This window comes from Wolffia australiana, chromosome 10 (assembly GCF_029677425.1).
Source record: "Wolffia australiana isolate 7733 chromosome 10, ASM2967742v1".
Lineage (NCBI taxonomy): Eukaryota > Viridiplantae > Streptophyta > Magnoliopsida > Alismatales > Araceae > Wolffia > Wolffia australiana.
The window spans coordinates 9,187,781-9,206,224 of NC_135844.1; positions in this window are offsets into that span (position 1 = coordinate 9,187,781).

An 18,444-nucleotide genomic window follows, 5' to 3' on the forward strand; every position below is an offset into this window, starting at 1 on the left:
ATAATTGTAGTAGATTCTTGATAGCGATAATTAGGGTGGTAAAACCAAGATTATAGTAGATTATTTCATAAACTCACTAGCTTTCAATCAGCCCACATGAGTAGGAAGCAACTTTAATCAAAGGGCATTGATGAATTTGATTAGAGGGCATTGACGGAAAGAGGGGGTGAATACAAAGTGAACATCAAAATTTCTGCTCAACTGGCCTTCAAGATCATCAAATCTCAAGCTTTGAAGGTGGAGCAATGCTAGATGTCCATTTTCCCTCTCCGCGCCATCGGCGTTGACATTTCCTCATTTTCTATTTTCAGTTAAAATTCGTGAAATATTCCTTATTTTGCGTTAGAAGAATCTTCTCATCTTCCCTTAATGGCAACTTCAAAAGTACCTACAAGAAAGAAGATGAAAAAATACTTTAAAGTGCTATTATTTAATCATTATGATGATGTGTCCCATCATCGTGCACCACACTACCATTTTATTTTTATAATTTTTTGTATTAGATGATACACTGACAAACATCATTCTGTGTCAAAAGACCCAATAATCATCCAATGAGTTCTAGACGTGGTGGCACATTTTTGTGCACTACGTCAGCATCATTGTACTTTTTAACCTATTACGGTGGTACATGTGCATGCTGCATGTACTGCTGCAACTGTTGAATATTGTCTTAATTATTATTATTTTCTTGATCTTCAAATCACATTTACTGTGACTTACATATCTCCATTTTCTATTGGCCACATCACCCCTCCGAATAAAACATTAAAGAGCTTGTTAGTCAATGATTGGGGCATTATTCCGTCATGATTTGTAATGTCATTATTACACCTTTTCACAATGAGACAGAAATGAATCATTGCTGAAGATTTTGTTTCATCACAATATGATCGAATCAAATGATGACACGTGCAGGGCATAATGTTAAGGTCAACATATATTAATTAATCATAATAAAATGAATATTAAGTCATAAAATATAATGAATATATATTTTTACTGAGAAAAGTCATATCTTCATGAATAGAACACCATAAAATTCATAAAAGATATATTTTGAATAATAAAATTAATTTATTAAAGAATATTATATCAGAAAAGTCTGAAAAAATAAAATTTTATTAAAAAAATCAGAATTTTATTAAAAAAATCAGAATATTTAGAATTAGCTAAGTAGTCAATAGGGAACTTATTTGACTAAGATAAGATGAAGAAGAAAGGGGATGAGAATATTAATGGTAGAAATACAAAAAACTATTTATATATACATCACTTGGTTGAGGTGATTATTGATCTAGATAGGCATTTAATAATAGGAGGAATAAGAGGAGAGTTTTTAGTTGGTCCTATATGGACATAATTTACTAGATTAAGATGGAGAGAGTGGTAGCGGATAATTGGAAGAATATGATTAATTAAGTATCAATTATATGCATTAATGTATAGTTAGGAAATTTCATATGGTAGCACAATGTGACCTATATGGTTTATATTTAATATATATTTATATATTTTTTATAAAGTACAATTTGGGAGAAAAGAGTGAAAATCGAGGAATGAAACTCAGTGTAGAGTCATTGTTTGATGAAATGCCAAAATGAGATACGCTTATGATTATGATTCAGACTATAATTCTTATCAATTCCAAAACCATTTTAAACTAAAAATCAATTTTTGGAGTCATGAAGTTGAAGAGAAAGGGGTACTAATAGCCACCCTTTAACGTCAATATGCTTCTCTAAATTAAGTTCTCCATGCTGGCATGAATCCTAGAGATCTCAAACCTCTCTCGTGCCTTCTCAAGTATGGTGAGCCGTGGCAGAGTTTTCACAACTCTAAAATGCCTGCTTCACACTCTGAAAGGGTCTCCACCATGGCTGCAAATCCTGCGACGAGAGATGCCCCATTAGGTATCAAAATTTGGATTTAGGGCTTGAGAGAGAAGCTCTCGCAACCCCTATCAACTAGCTTTTGTCCAATGACTCTTATATACTATTATTGGCCTATAATCTGATGGATAATATATGGCCATCAATCCAAGCACATTACCATATTTTTGTTTGAGTACATTGAATGAAATATTTCTATTTTCTTACTCCAGTGTGATGTTTCTAATGAAGTCCATGAACACGTGCAGTGACCTAGTGAATTATGATGAGATCATTCTACAATGATCACCATTATTAATCATGTTTCTAAATATTCCTATTAAATGGATCGTCGAGATAGACATTGAATTATCTGGATATAATAACACTATCTGATCGTACTTATAACATAAGTATGGTTGATCATGTGGTTGTTAGTGTGGAGACACTAAGGACGAATGGTGGGTGACCTTTAGAGAAAGACTTCCCTGAATTTCTTGGTATGAACCCCTGAACGATATTATAACTGAACCTTAAATTGGTTGATTCATGTCACGGTTGAAAAGTGATTTGTTTACTAGAGAGACCAAGGACGTCTCGTGGATGGATCATTATGTTTTGACTACGGCTTACGAGTCTCTAACCATGGGATTCAAATAAGTCTTAGCTTGAATTAGTAAGAAGCCCGCGGAGATGATTAAGTGGTGAAGACGGGCTCCTCTTCCCCCGATATAAGAGGATATTTACTAAAGGAAGACAATGCAGCTAAAATCCCTGGCTAGGGTAATGAGGATATTGGAGAAGAGGTTCTCTAATGATCCATGTTACACATTATAGTTCGAAGATTAACCATATGCTAAGTCGTTTGAGAGTCTCGCACGACAAAGGATTATACATATAAAGTAATCGATGCCAATAATGGTCCATGAGATAGTTTGAACACTACTATGTTTCTTCTAAAACACAAGGTGGAGCTTGCCACCCATGGGCAAGAAACTTAGCTTATTGATTTGGTTAAATCAATCCATAGTTAATTAATCTATATGTTGATATAGTTAATTAATAAGGTTGGCTAATACTTGTTACTGTGCAGCTAAAGTTATTAACTAGAACTATACAAGGGCCTAGAGGGTCACACACATAAGATCATAGGTTTCTTATTAAGTTTTTTATGAAAAATCTTAAGTAAAATATACATAGGGGAGGGGCAGCTAGGGCAGCCATAGGCAGGAACTGCCCATTTCTTCCTTTTGAGCTTTGTGTAATCATTCAGTTGTTGATGAGAAGGTCTACAAGGATTCAAAAAAGAGTTAGATAAAACAAAGGGAGATGCAAGACCAAATTGATTATGTTGATACTTCTAGAGGCCAGACACCTGAATGGCTTTAGAAAAATCTCCAAGGGAGCAAGTGAAGGGTGGAACGAGTTCCCCACAAGATACATGTGATGTATTATGTTTTAAGATCAAATTATTATTGATCAAAGTTATTTTATGTTTTCTAGATCAAATTGTGAAGGGTGGAATAAGTTCTCCAAAAGGGTTTTCTACAATCCAGCCTAGGCACCAAAACTAAATAGTGGTATCATAGCTAGATTGTAAGTTTCATGATTGAAAAAGAAAAGAAAAATTTCCAAAATGCCACGTTTAGATGCCACCTTAGGCCTTTTCTAGTGTTAGCAATGACGAGTGCTGGTGCATACCTCACCATTGGGTGTTATCGCCAGTACTAGTGCCATCCACTAAGGTGGGTGAAGACGCATAAAACCACACATAGCAATTGCACATGGCCACACATAGCCCCGTGCGCAACTGTGAGTGCCAACTGCCAGCAACCATTGGTAGCCACCATGCATGACTGCCATTAACCGATGACAAATACTTGCAGCTCCCCGCATGGGGCGGGCGCGCATGCAGTGGGTGCCTTGGGAGTGGCCAAGATTGAGTCATATTGAATCCAATTTTGGCAGCCGCATAGTGGCACCAATAGATTGGATTTGGGTCAACCGGGTCGCTTGGGCCTTTTAGATCAGATCCTGGTTTGGCAGATCGATTGGCACAATTGGGTCGGATCGAGGCAGATCAGATTTGATCGGATCATGTCAGATCGAACTGTAAAGAGATTTCATGTAAATAAAAGTGCAGGAGCTGGAGTTGTGACGCAGATGTCGCACTACCACTATGCCATCCTTTCATTTATGATAATATATACTATATTTAGATAATTTTAAGCAAACAATTAAGAATATATGCTTATGTTGATACAATTATGGAATATATGCTTATGGATTTATTGAATTGAATAATGTAAGAGTGAATTTATTTTAAGGTTCAATAAAATACTATAAATCATTCAAAATTTTTTCAATCATTATTTTTTGAATTTTACGCATGAATGTGATGTTTGATTATCAAATTTTAAGCATGAAGTATTTCAAGATTACTTAAAATTACATTTATAAATTTGTTTTCCAAATTTGAAATGATTATGGGGTATAATATATATATTAATGTGAGATGTGAAGAACCTTGATGCATCTAACACAGGTACCGTTAAGTTTGGATGAGTGATAAAATCATGAGGTTAATTATGTAAAATATTCAACCCACACACTTACAAACCACGCATAGTTGAAATCATGTGCAATTATCAAATATTAAATTGTGTGATTTTCATTGATGAGACCTATTTAAATCCCTCTATAAAAAATCTGAGGTGCAATGCAAAGATGACAAAGTCGAGTGTGATCCTCCCTCCTATAGTCTTGGAACCCAAATTATTGAAAGTGGGGCATACTCCATGCTCACTTATTTGCAACGAGGGGCAAAGGACTAGTACATGACACAAGGTCGAGTTAGAGGAACCATGTAGTTTGGTGAAGCATACTCCTAGATTACATGCAAATCTGTTCTCATCAAGTAACGAGAGTATAAATCAAACCAAATTGTTGGGGCCCATCTTGCTCAGAAGACCTGGTCTCAACCTGGTCGAGGAGCCAAATCGGAGGTGAAAGACCCAACCTTCAAGTATTCAGCCTAGTTAATGGGCCTCAGAGGTTGACGTTATCCTTGTTTGTATATTTTTGGCACTTCTTCTCATTTTCTGGGCCTACATGTCTGGGTCTATGTCTTTGTGTGTGGACTTGGGTATGTGGACCCAATTATGGGCCTTCTAGAGGTCCGTTAGTACCCCTATGTAAAGGGGAGGGTACCCCCTCACTTGTTAGAGTGAAAAAAAATAGAAAGAATATTTCTTTTCTTATATTTTATTTTTTGTTTTCAAAAAGGTTTTTTTATAATTTTACTATTCCACGTTTTGGGCCACCCAAGTGAAACCCTTACGTTGCCGCTGTCGTTGTCTGCTGCTGCCGCTGCCGCTATCTACTGCCGTTGTTGGTGTCTATTGGTGCTGCCACCACTGTTGCTGCCATGGCTGCTCGTCGCTATGTGCCAATATCTATTGCCTTTGCTCATAGACGACCGCGTCGTTGGACATTTCCCATCGTCATCATCCCAAACACTAGTTGCCCATAACCACAACACCATATGTCACCGCCCACAATATCGCCATTCTACAATGTTATCAGTCGCCGCCCAGAGTGCCACCCACAATGATGTTGCTGCGGCCGTTGGTTGTCACTGCCCACATTACAGGACGTTGCTACTTGTAGCATCAAATGACCACGTCACCTACATTACTGCCACATGCCGCATTGCATGACGCTCGCCCATCACATCCAGCCACCATCGGGTTGCCATCTTCGGGTCGATCTGTCATCACCCGTGTCACTCGTGTTGTTGTTCACGCCATCATCTCACTGTTGTCGGCGCTGTCGGGCTGCTGCCATTGTCATGTTGACGATGTCGCATTGTCACAGTTGCCATCGCGCCTCAACCTTCATGTCGCGAAGCTCCACACTGCCAATCATGCTACTATTTATGATACTCTAGTGATGCTTAGAGAAGACTCCCATTGCACTGCCACTAAGAGACACCAGCAGCACGCCAACAGTCTCTATCGCTATCAATCACCAGACTTACGTGATCCTACGTGCACAGCCTTGCGCTTGCTAATTTTTGCCACGTCGGCGGGCCGACACTACCATCGGATCGACTTAGATCATCCTGCATGCCGATCGATAACCCCAACTTCACAAGCATGGCTCACATCCTTGACAATTGGGGTTTGCTGAGCCCGGTCCCCGGATCGCCACCATCGCACCACCGCTCGCTGATGCTGTTGACATCGATAGAGCACACACCAGATTTTGGTTATTATTGTCACAATCAATCGGGCTTTGACCTTGTAAGTGCGCTCGTTCTTACCCCTTTGTACATTCTTTATTTCCATCAGTACCTCCCAAGCGCGTCTCCCCACCAAAGCTAGGATAGGAATAGATAGGTTTACTATCAGTACGTCCTTGGTTTGACCTACCAAGGGTACACATACTGGCGGTAGTAGCTGTGCTCACACCGTGGGTCTTCAATCAAATTGGGAGCCTAGCGGCATTCCTAGATCCCTCTTACATTATTTAGTGCTCGACAACGTCATACGGTGTCATGTTTGTACTTCTCTATATTTTCATGTGCATTCACATCAGCATTATGACGACATTTTTCACCTGCCTATTTGATGCCAGAACAGTTGTTGGATCCCGAACTGTTGTTCCGCATCACAAATTCTGCGGTTGGTGGAGTGTACTCCATGATGCATGAGTATCAAGGATCGAATCAATTTCAGAAATTACAACCAGTTGTAAGTACCATGAGATGGGTGCTTAAATATATTTATTATGATTGGTGGAGTGAACTCGAAGTCAGTATACACATGACCAAATAAATATCTGATACCCACTAGAAGATAGCAAGTTCCAGTAGGAGGGTTGCATGGAATGATGAATTTTAGTGTGAACCAAATATTTTGAAGAACTTAGGATCTGTTTGAACTAGAGATTTATTAGAAATATCTTGTGCATGCCAAAATGTCATCAAGCAACCCAATCATGGCATAATGGATGCCAAACATTTGACTTGCCCAAACTTTACTTACTAGCTGAGAAACCCAAATATGCTTCTTCAGTCTAGATACATAGCCTATGTCCTATAGAATGATGGGTCGGCTGAGCTTGCCTTAGATGCAATTGAAGGGGAGATAATACCAGATGTGGAAAGATGGTTCCACCACTATGAAATGTGTTAGATGCTATCTTCTATGTGTAATAAGTTGCAAGAGAAACATGAAGCTATGGAGCCGAGGCCTATGCTACTTCATTTGATGGAGTTTTTTGTTGAATGGAGTAGGACTCAGATATCTGAGATATCAAAGCGCTTATTAAGGGCTCACATGGACGAATCATCTTCGATATAAAGTCATGTATTAAAGATTAATTAGTGAATAGAAAGGTTGACAATTCTGGAATTTGGACACCCCATTGAGATGCTCACAAACCTCATTCTCTAGTCGTTGACTGACTCATTATCCCTGTTCATCATTAACTCTAACATGAACAAATTTCAGATTACTCTAGGAGAGGTGCTCAACATGCTCACTATTACTAAGGGAAGCCTTGAGAAGGACCATCCCCAAGTGCTCTTCATAATTAAGGCCAATAAGAAGAGAAAGACAGAGAGAAGAAATCTGGAAAGAGCATCAAAACTCTTTGATCAGATCGAGAAGGAGAATGCTTAAGTACACAATCCGCACGGTTCATGATGGATAATGATATCCTAACTCAGCTGAATCCTCCCTACAATCCACACATGAATGGGGCGTCAAAAAAGAAGGAATCACATCTTGGTAGACATTGTGCGATCCATGATGAGCTAATCAAAATTACTGGTATTCCGTTGGGGTACGCTTGAAACACAAACACATATATATTAAACATGTTTACTAGAAAGCCTATAACTTCTACACCATATGATATATGGAATGAAAGTAAAGCCAACTTTATGTACCTTTGAGTATGGGAGTCTCCAGCCCATGTTAATAGGCATCACCTAGATAAGCTAGAATCAATAACTAGTCTCTATAAATTTGTGCAACACCCAAAATAAACATAGCATTACTATTATCGTCCTCAAGAACAAACATAGTTTCTCTCAAAGACGGGCATCTTCCAAGAGGATATCTTTTACAAGAAGATAGTGGGAGTAAAGCAGCCATGGAAGAAATTCCAAGTCAGAACAGAAATACTACATCATCAGATGAGCACTATTTTGCGTAGATGTCCAAATAAATACACTAGAGTCCCGTAAATACAGAAGAATAATGAGACAACCTGATTGCTATACTAGACATTTTTCATCAGGTGAAGTCGAGACACTATATCTTAAGGATGATCATCTCTGACATCGAATGAGGCAGGTCAAGATTGTGACTCTCAGAAAAATTTGAAAGCAATGGATTCTGATTCAGTCCAGGCACCAAAACCAAGTACGCAACTTTCTTGACCCTCTCGAAGATTTAGCACCTATGGGGTGTAAGTGGATCTTTAAGCAAAAGATCATTGCGAGTGCACAAGTTGACACATTCAAGGCAATATTAGTAGCAAAAGGCTATCATCTTAGTCGCACACCATGACTATGAGATATGGAAAATAGATATCAAGACTACTTTACTCAACTATAAAAGTCAAGGACTTGACTATGATGAACCATTTTTGCTAGTTATTATGATAAAATCAATCTTTTCACCATAGCTGCACTCAATGACGATGAGATCTGGCAAATGGATGTGAAGACCACTTTCATCAATGGAAACCTTGAGGAACATGTGTATATGATTTAACCCGAGGGTTTTTGCATATAAGGAATTACATATTAGGTGTGCAAGTTGCAAAGATCCATTTATGGATTAAACCAAGCTTCGAGGAGTTGGAATCTCATATTTGATGAGGTTATCCGATCTTATGGCTTCATTGACAAAGAAGATAAAGCATGTGCGTAAAATGAACCATTGGAAGTCCGATCACTTTCATGATTTTATATGTTGATCACATCCTACTCATTGGGAATGATGTAGGAATGTTGTCATTAGTAAATGCATGACTGTCTAAGAACTTCTCCATGAAAGGTTTGGGTGAAACACCGTATGTACTGGGAATAAGTATCAATGGAGATAGATTGACAAGGTTTTTTGGATTATCCCAATCTATGTACATATGATTTTTAATGAAATATGGCATCAAAGAATCTGACCACTCACCTGAGACTCCTAAAAATAGAGTGATGGTGGCTAAAGTCTCATATACTTCAGCTATTGGATCCATCATGTACGCAATGCTATGTACTAGACTTTACGTGACATTTTCTCAGAGTGTTAAGAGAATATTTTAGGCAGACCCAGGAGAGGAGCACAGGGTAGTAGTGAAATGCATCCTTAAGTGCTTGAGAAAGACCAAGGATTTATTTCTGATTTATGGAGGAGAAAATCATAAGCTCCATGGTCACACTGACCCAAGTTTCCAGTCAGTTCAAGATTGTTGTTCAAATTAAATGAAGATGATATCTTGGAAGAGTTCCAAGCAGAGCATTACAGCAGAATCGACAACAATAGCTGAATATATTGCAGCAGCTAAAGCCTCCAAGCAAGTAGTCTAGTTCACGTTCATCATAGAACTTGGCATTGTTCATTCGATCTTATAACCTTTTTTATTGTTGTGTGGCAAAAATGGTGCAATAGTACATGCGAAAGAGTAACATTCGTATCAAAAGTTAAAGCAAATTATGAGGCAATTTCACTTGATTATGGAGATCATTCCTCGAGGAGATATTGTGATGGAAAGGTCAACTAACAAGACATAAGACCAATTGGAAAAGCCACTAGCCCATGAAGGTTTTGAGCGTTACTGTGAATTAATGGGACTCTTGAATAAGAGGGATTGTTTTTAGTACATGTGCGAGATTGATAGATATTATGTGGCTGCCAAACCATTCAGATTAGCCATATTTTTGTTTAAGCTCATTGAGTTAATCTCCTCTCATACCATCCTCATTGGCGGCCCTTGACGAATCATGATCCTATAAGGAGAATAAGAGTAATTATAAAGCATCACCCACTGATTTTCTCTAAAGAGATGGGATGGCTGAGATTAAATTCTTTCATTTTAAAAATATGCCCGTTATGAAATGGGCTTTGGATTGGGCTGGCTTGAAGCCTGGCCATCTTTTTAACTATTGTGACCTATTGGGCTTGTATTCATTTACCATCCTTGTTAGCCTGAGCCATCTGCAATTGAGGAAATCGAGAAATATTAATCCATATGGAGAGATTTAAAAACATGCACTTCTATATAGATTGCATTTTGAAATATCTACTGAATAAAAAAATCATTCCAATGTGCACGCGGGTGTGCAAGCTAAACAGCTGTGGGCTATGTGGGCTCCATATGGGCTTGATGGGACTCTTTGATTCTCATTCTTGCACGTTGGGCACTACTTCTTGTGTGTGGCATTAGCCAGTAGTGGACAGACTTGAGCTCTAATGTGTTTGTACACCTGAGGCTGGCTTGAGCACTCTGCCTCTAGCACTTGGCTTGCTTATACAAACTCTTTTTTCTCTTTTTATTTATTTACTTTCTGCCCTGCACAATGTAACACAACCAACTTGCCAAAATTAAGTCCATCTTGAATCATGTTCTGAATGTGAATGTGTGGGCATTAAAATTATGTAAACATTTTATTAGAAAGTGTTGTTTAAGCAAATGCCAAAATAAATGCATGAAGTGAGAACTATACCGAAATGAAGGTATGATCAATAAAATGGGGCATGATCAGTGATGTAAGCTGTTGATAGAGGATGCTACAAGATTATTGTGGCTAATCATTGCATTAAATGTCAAGTTAAATAAAAAACCCTAAAAGTGATGTGGCCATGATGACAAGGATGAGTAGAAAGAAGTATTTAGTTTAATCAACAACTAAGAATTGGCCTACTTCAGGGCTTGATATCTGATGATCCAACAGGCAAATCATGCTACTACTTCGAGGGAAACTTCATATTTTTCTCATTTACAACATCCACCATATTCCCCTTATGTCTTCATCGATCTTATTTCCTTACATCATCCTACTTATTTCTCCTCTCATTGCCTATCATATTATCATTAAATAATCAGTACTACCTCCCTCCTCTCTCCATTTTCATTGTATCACAACCTCTTATCCTATACATATTTATTTTCATTCTACCTGAATCACTATCTTAATATATTTAAATATTTAAGGAATTTTCCCTATACGGATGACCTGTACTCATCAACTATTTACAACTGTAAAGTGATTATTGGTTTTTAAAATATTGATTAAACTCAAAAGAAGCAATGACTTAATTTTAATCCTAAATTTGAGTTTTTGACTAGATCGATACATGGGACTAGAGAGTCACACATGATAACTTTTGATGTTGGTGGTTAGACTCAAATTTTAGGAACTACTATGACAAGCACCCCAAAGCATATATTTATCAAAAGTGCACCCAATTTTAGGTTCCATGCATATCAGGCTTGGGAGTCCCCTCTTTTATTATCTTATGCTCTCAAAACATCTTCTAATGAAACTGAATGGTGAAAATATTCTCTGAATATTTCAAGAGGTACTATTCAAGAGAACAAAGAGGATATCAAATATTCTGAAGATCTTGTCGATACATCTTGATGCCAGACACATCTACAGCTCAAGTAACTCATCCATGTAACCTAGTTACTATGGAATTTGTTATGCACATGGTATATTGTCCGCCTAAAGTAATGCCTTTTGATTAAATATTTTAGGATATGAAAATAATTTTTCATTGTCCTCAGTTTTCTTCAAGGGCTGAAATGTTTGATGTGTAGTTAAATATGAACTTATTTTTAAATCAGAGTTGAAATTTTGCATTGTTCCATGCACATTGAGGTGAATTGTGTCTATTTCCTAGACAAGGTGCTCAAAGGCCTCATTTTGACACCATATGTCATAAAGACGAGGTGAAGAAATCAATCATCAAAGCAGCTCACGTATATCTTTATCAGAGGTTTGGGAAATTGTTGCTACAACCCTCTTTGTAGAAGGCTGAATATTCTTGACATCTATGCCAATCCTGAGGGGAAATGCATGTAGGATTTTATGTGCTACTATGAGTGAATCCTGTTGGGAAATCTCTATTTTTTTCTTTACCATATATTAAGACTAAAAGAGGTGTAATTTTGGCCTTAACCTTATTTTTTTCCATATCAGATGATTACTAAGATATGATGACAATATGATTTTTGTTAGCCATCATCATTTGTATACATATATAGATAAGTACAAGATGTCGTCTATAACAATAAGATGAACACTTACATGAACCAGATTGAACAATTATAGTCATAGAGAACCTTGTCCAGCTGACTAGCCAATGGTGGAGCATGTCCTTAATAAGGTAATGAGAGAGGGAGAGACAGAGACAGAGAGAGAGACAGAGAGAGGAATTGAATACTTATATAAGGGCATAATTACGAAGATGATCTTATAATATTTCCCTAAGTCTCTTCATGCCATTTCTTCTTATTTTCAGATTGGTTGAGAGTTCTTGTTCAATTTTGAGCTCCTTCACTTCAGGAGAGAAATTTGAGAGATTAGTTAAAAGAGTTTAAAATGGGAAAAAAGTTTATATTTATGTAATTCTAGGAGTTTCCAAAAAGGATAAAAGAGTGGTGTATCTAGGACTTGTCCACAGCACTCTAACATCTCGTTTGAATCCGGAAACCAAAAAGTCCAATGTGGCCATATCTCAAAGAAATAACTTTAAAAATCACATGAAATACTCCAATCCATTCAAGTAACATAAAATGCATGTAATATAGGCACTTTTATCATGTTATGAGTGACTTTGACTATAGTCCACATGGTGACATCTTTGGCATGTAGAAAATGTTACCAACATAAGAACAAGCTTCTACCTTTTTCCATGAAGAGAGATCCAGGATAAGTTTGAAGAATATGCATAAATTCTTGTGTGTAACCATTCTCTCAGTGTTGAAACAGTCCTCGTCATGACAATGAAGCTCACAGTCATTCGTAATTCCTATTAACTTGATTCTATTTGTGTTGCAAAAAATTTTTAGTGTCACCTTTTCATCTATACTTTGATAGCTAGCATAAATATATTAATATAAATATATTTATTCTGCTTATCAAAGTATATATATATTTCGTTGTAGTGAGGTGAATGAAGGGAGGCACCCCATGAAATGCGTTGAAAGAAGAATCGGGGAAATTCATATATTTGGGTTAACTGTTATATTTTAAACAATTACCTTAGCTTATTAATTTGGCATTTTTGTTAATTTTAATGTTTCAATCAAACTACCTGTATTATTTCTGATAAAACTAGAGATTGTTTTCTTTCAGACTTTTGAGATGTGATTATTATCTTAAAGGATATTGAACCAGACATTTAAGGGAGGTATGTTTGAGAGAGAAAGAGAGTTTTTCACACCATAAATAGGAATCTGATGTATTGTTTCTTAAAAAAAATCTGATGTAATGCCCATCATGTTTATGTCTGATCTTTTTACTCTCCTTATAGATGATTCTGCTGAAGAAAATACCTTTTCTTTTTTTCCTATTTCAACTAGCACAATATTGGGTTACTTATTCTGATTATAGATTAAACTTCAAGGGCATTTTAAAATGCTTTAATACGTGTTTTGACGAATGTTCAATCTAATGCATGCCTCAATAGGGGTTGTGATCAAGCACAATAGGTCATCAGTCAACTAGTCAACTAATTATAAGTGAATATCAAATATCCATTGATAGTTATATTAAAAGGCTACTTGTTTTGACCATATGGCGAACAAGTCAAATCACTGACTTATGACTTGTATTTTCTATGAAATTAAGATTAAAATATTATCTAACATTTTTAAAATAGTTTTTTGAATTTGACCTCATTTGACTGGTTTAATAACTTTGTCAAATTCCTACCTACAACCTTTGGGTATTTAAAGCTGAATTTATTGATGATTTACTGAAGATATTACTATCCAATGGTGACATATTGAGTAAAATCTTTATTGGACATACCTAAACTTTTAGAGTATTTGAAATCTTAAATGGTAGGCATAACAACTAGTTTTTAATCTTAGCACTTGAGAGGTATTTTGAACTTATGGAAGAATAATAAATATAAAAATTCAAAATTAAAAGGATGATTGTTTCATATTGTCTAATCCTAATCAATAAAAATGACTGTTGGATTTTTGGAAATTACTTTTATGCCTTTTAAGATTTCTAGGTCCATACATATAGTTTTGAACTCTAATTTCAAATGCCCCTTTATCCTTGCTCTTTGAAAGCCACATTCCAAAATCTAGAGAGATCTTTCAATCCCTGAAGAAATTTTCAAACTTTTTTCAGAATTACTTCAAGAGGATATTTATTTCTAACATCAATCCAAGTCCATAGAACTTGGAATTATGGTTTTTAGGGCAGGGTGATTCAAGATTCAAAGTAAAGAAGGCTGGCCACGAGTTTCACACATCCTCAACCTTGTGATAAGTTTGACATCTTTAACATGAATTTTAATTTTGAGATTTTTTTCAAGTTATGAATAGTTTTTGAGATCCATAGAAATCCATAGAACTTGGAATCACATCTTCATGAAGGAATAAGATATTTTAGTTTTAATCACCAAAGGTCAAACACAAATCAACGAATTTCATTCAAAGAGAAATGAGGAGGAGAAGAGAACTTGAGGAAAGAACGAACATAAATAGGGAGGGATTGATGCAGGGAATTCATAATTATATTTGAATTTTTTGTATCCGAAGTAGTAAATTTACGATCTAAAAATAGTCACGCTGAAATACATTAAATTAGGCCTTGTCTTGAATACTACTTAAGGAGTGGTTATACTAAGTGTTGTTGAGGAGAAGATATTGCTCAGCAATATTGTTCTTGCTTGATCTTTGTGGTCAGTCAGGTTAAGGCTTTGGGGCCCATAAGAAACAGGCTTTGGGGGCCAAGTTGAAGTAGGTCAAGCGATGTCGTTTAGAGGAAGACTTTTGGGGTTGAGGACGACAGAGCTTCATCGACTTTTTCATTTTTTTTGGTATCCTTGTTTTGACCTATTTCCAAGTGATTTTATTGGGGGGAATTCACACAAACATGATTAGGGCACAACATCACCTCAGGGAGGATGCTTTGAACAACATTAAGGATGCTTTGAACAAAATTAACTTTCTCCCATTTCCTCTGCCTCATTTTGTAGGTAGAAAAAAAATACTAAGTTAATTAAGAAACAAAGTATAACTAGAGAAACTAATTCATCCCCCTCTTAGGTTATTCCTTAGCCACTTAAACTAACATTCAGTAAATTTGTTTATGGGTCTGATCATTAACAGACTTTAAGTAATCTCTTTTTTGCTTTCATTTATATGATCCTAATGAAATGAGGCTTGTTTCCTTTTTTTCTGTTTCAGCTGGCCCATTATTGGGTCTATTATTCTTACCATTTATATGATCCTATTGATGGGTCTGTGATCAATCCAACTTCTTCCTAAACCAGATCATTTATTTTCATTGATGATCATAGTTGAATGATCATATTTTACCTTTTATACTTCTATTTCAAAAGGCCTCTAAGCTAGGATTTATTCTTATTTGGTTAGGTCTATGGGTCTATTTGTTTTACTCAATATCTTATTTTCTTACTTTGTTTCTATTGTCCTACTGTCATATCATTCTTTGTCATGTGATCAAGTTAATGGGTTTCTCCATTATGAATGCTTTCTGCCATGATCATGGAAAAAACTTTGGATTGAAGTATATGAATTAGTAACTAAATTCCCTTGTTGATGTGATTTTATATTTTTTTGAGTAATTATGATCATTATATTGAATAAAAAATTGATTTTAGAGACAAAGTATGTGTGGCAAGAGAAATAGAAATATTTGGATGATATTATCTTAAAATTAAAACATAATTCCTTGCCTACATAGCTTTGTTAATATTAATTATCCATATTAAAATTATATTTTTTATTAATAATATCACGGAAATAAAAAATGTAATCCTTTTGTTAAATAAATAAATTTGAGCAGTTTTGATTAACTAGTTCCTTATCTCCAAAATATTCTAATCCTACTTATGGCAACCAACTTTTGAGAATTATAAACTCAGTAATGTCAGCCTAAAGATAATGGTAATCATTCATTGATTACTTATACAAAGGGTAATATAATGAGGAAAATGGGAAGAAATATTCTAGGCCATTCCAGTACTCCCCCTCAAGATGGTGAATATAATTCAAGGCTTCCTTGATTGTTGCAGAAGGAGCCATAGAAGATCCAACTCTTAGAAATATATATGGCATGCACCACAAATTCACATTCCAGGTCTTGTTCGATATTCATTCATACATTATACTATTCATTGTAATGCACGTGCAATGATTATAATTTAAGTAAATGAATACATGCAATGGCTAAGTGAATGATAATGAGACGACAATAGGGCAAGCACTAGTCTGTAAACACGTTCTAGATATTCTTATTCAAATAATAAGAATATCAACAAAGAATATTACTGTATAGTCCCACTCATATGATGAGTATGACCAATCCCATGGCTTGCACTGTGGAAAAAATCAAGGACAGATGATGGGTTTTCTTCGTGGAAAGATTTCATTGAAATGATTCATGTGAATCCACAAATGATGTTTACCATATGATGATCAAAATGGTTCATGTCATGGTTTTTTAAGTGGACCTAAGAACTGAGACATCAAAGATACTTTATGGACGGATAATTAAGTTCTTACTATGATCTATGGGTCTAACCATGAGGTTCTAAACCATCTTTGCTCATAAGAAGCAACAAGACCACAAAGGTGATTGTGTAGTTAGGATCGGATTGCCTACCCTTTGCTACTTGAGGAGATTAACTCAAAGAAGAAGCAATTAAACCCTGGCTAGGGTAAAGGAAATATCACAAAAGTTATTTGTTGATGATTTTTCCACACATTTGAACTGACTATAATGATCAGTTTAAGGGTTGATGATTAGATGTACCCTTGATGATTGGGAGTCTCTCATATATGAAGGATTATATGGACACCAGAATCGATGTAATGATTCCCTAATATTGCTGAAAAGCTCCTTTGCTTCTTCTTATGCACAAGGTGTTGATTTGCACCTTACTGGCTGAGAACTCAACCTATCAATTGGGTTCAATTGTTATTTGATTGATATATATATATATATATATATATATATATATATATATATATATATATGTTGATTTAGTGAATTAATAAGGTCAAACAATAGAGTTTATTAGCCCATTTATCATATTACATAGAATAATTCATGGGCCTAAATGGTAAAATGCATAAGATTTTTAAATGTCAGTTCAATGGCTTTTATTGAATGTTCCTTGAGATGAGGACTTTAATGAAAATTTTTAGGGAGTTTAAATTGAAAGCGTCATTTTTGAGTGCACTCCTTTTTCTTATTTTCCTCTTACCAAATGTTGTTTCTACTGAGCATAGTATTTTGAGGAATTTGGATTTATATCAGACAGTTCAAAGAAAGAGAGCAAACCAACACTCTAAAGATTGTGTGCATAAGAATAGGGGCCAGACATCTAAATGACTCAAAGACTCTCAAACAAGGAACCGGTAAATCATGGATTTGATCTGCGAAAATGTGAAATTATTTATTTTTAATATGTACTTAGTTTTCAGCTCTGCCTTTGATTCAATACTATGCTGAGAAATTAAGGCATTATTGAGTTGATAGAGGACACAATTTCATAGGCTTTTGGTTGGGTACATAGAAAAATGATGGGTCATCATGCCTCTCATCCCAAATCATATCCGTCCACAGCACTAGATGGTGGTTGTTCTGTATTCCAAACAGTCTTAGAATGGGAACCATTGGGGATGGAACCAATTTGGGATGGGACAATTTTAGTGATAGAACTGGTTACGGAGCGGCTTCCTTTGCATCCCCTCCCTCCCAAACTGGTCTGGGAGTTAGTTTTGTAGGTATAAATGTTAATTTTAAATTAGAATAATTTAGCACAAAAGCTTCAAATTTATTTTTAATCTTGAACATGATAATGCAACAGAATTACTTTGTTAATGTTGAAATAAGATGGAATAACAGTTATCATATAATAATTTCCAATGCTAAAATAACAGGGGCAGGCTCTGCTAGATACAAGTATTGAATTGGAGTCTATCGTGAGCAACGTGGTTAACTAGTGTGAACTGGATTCCGTATGTGAATAAAATAGAGCTGGCCGCAGAAGATGACAGGCCAAAAAGCCCAAATAAATCATTCTTTTACTATTCAACAGCTGCTAAAACTCTTTTCCAGTTACACTAATCTTAATCCAACAGGATTGATATTTGTTGGATTTTGGGGATAGAGAGAGAGAGCAGCAGGTGATAGTAGATAAAGGTAAGTGTAATGATATAATTTATCATAGAGGAAATCTTCAAAAAAACATCATCTTACCTCTCTTCACCATCATTAGATGTTTGTTCAAAACCATTAATCATGTTTGTGGCACTGATTTTACATGCTCCATGCTTGAAT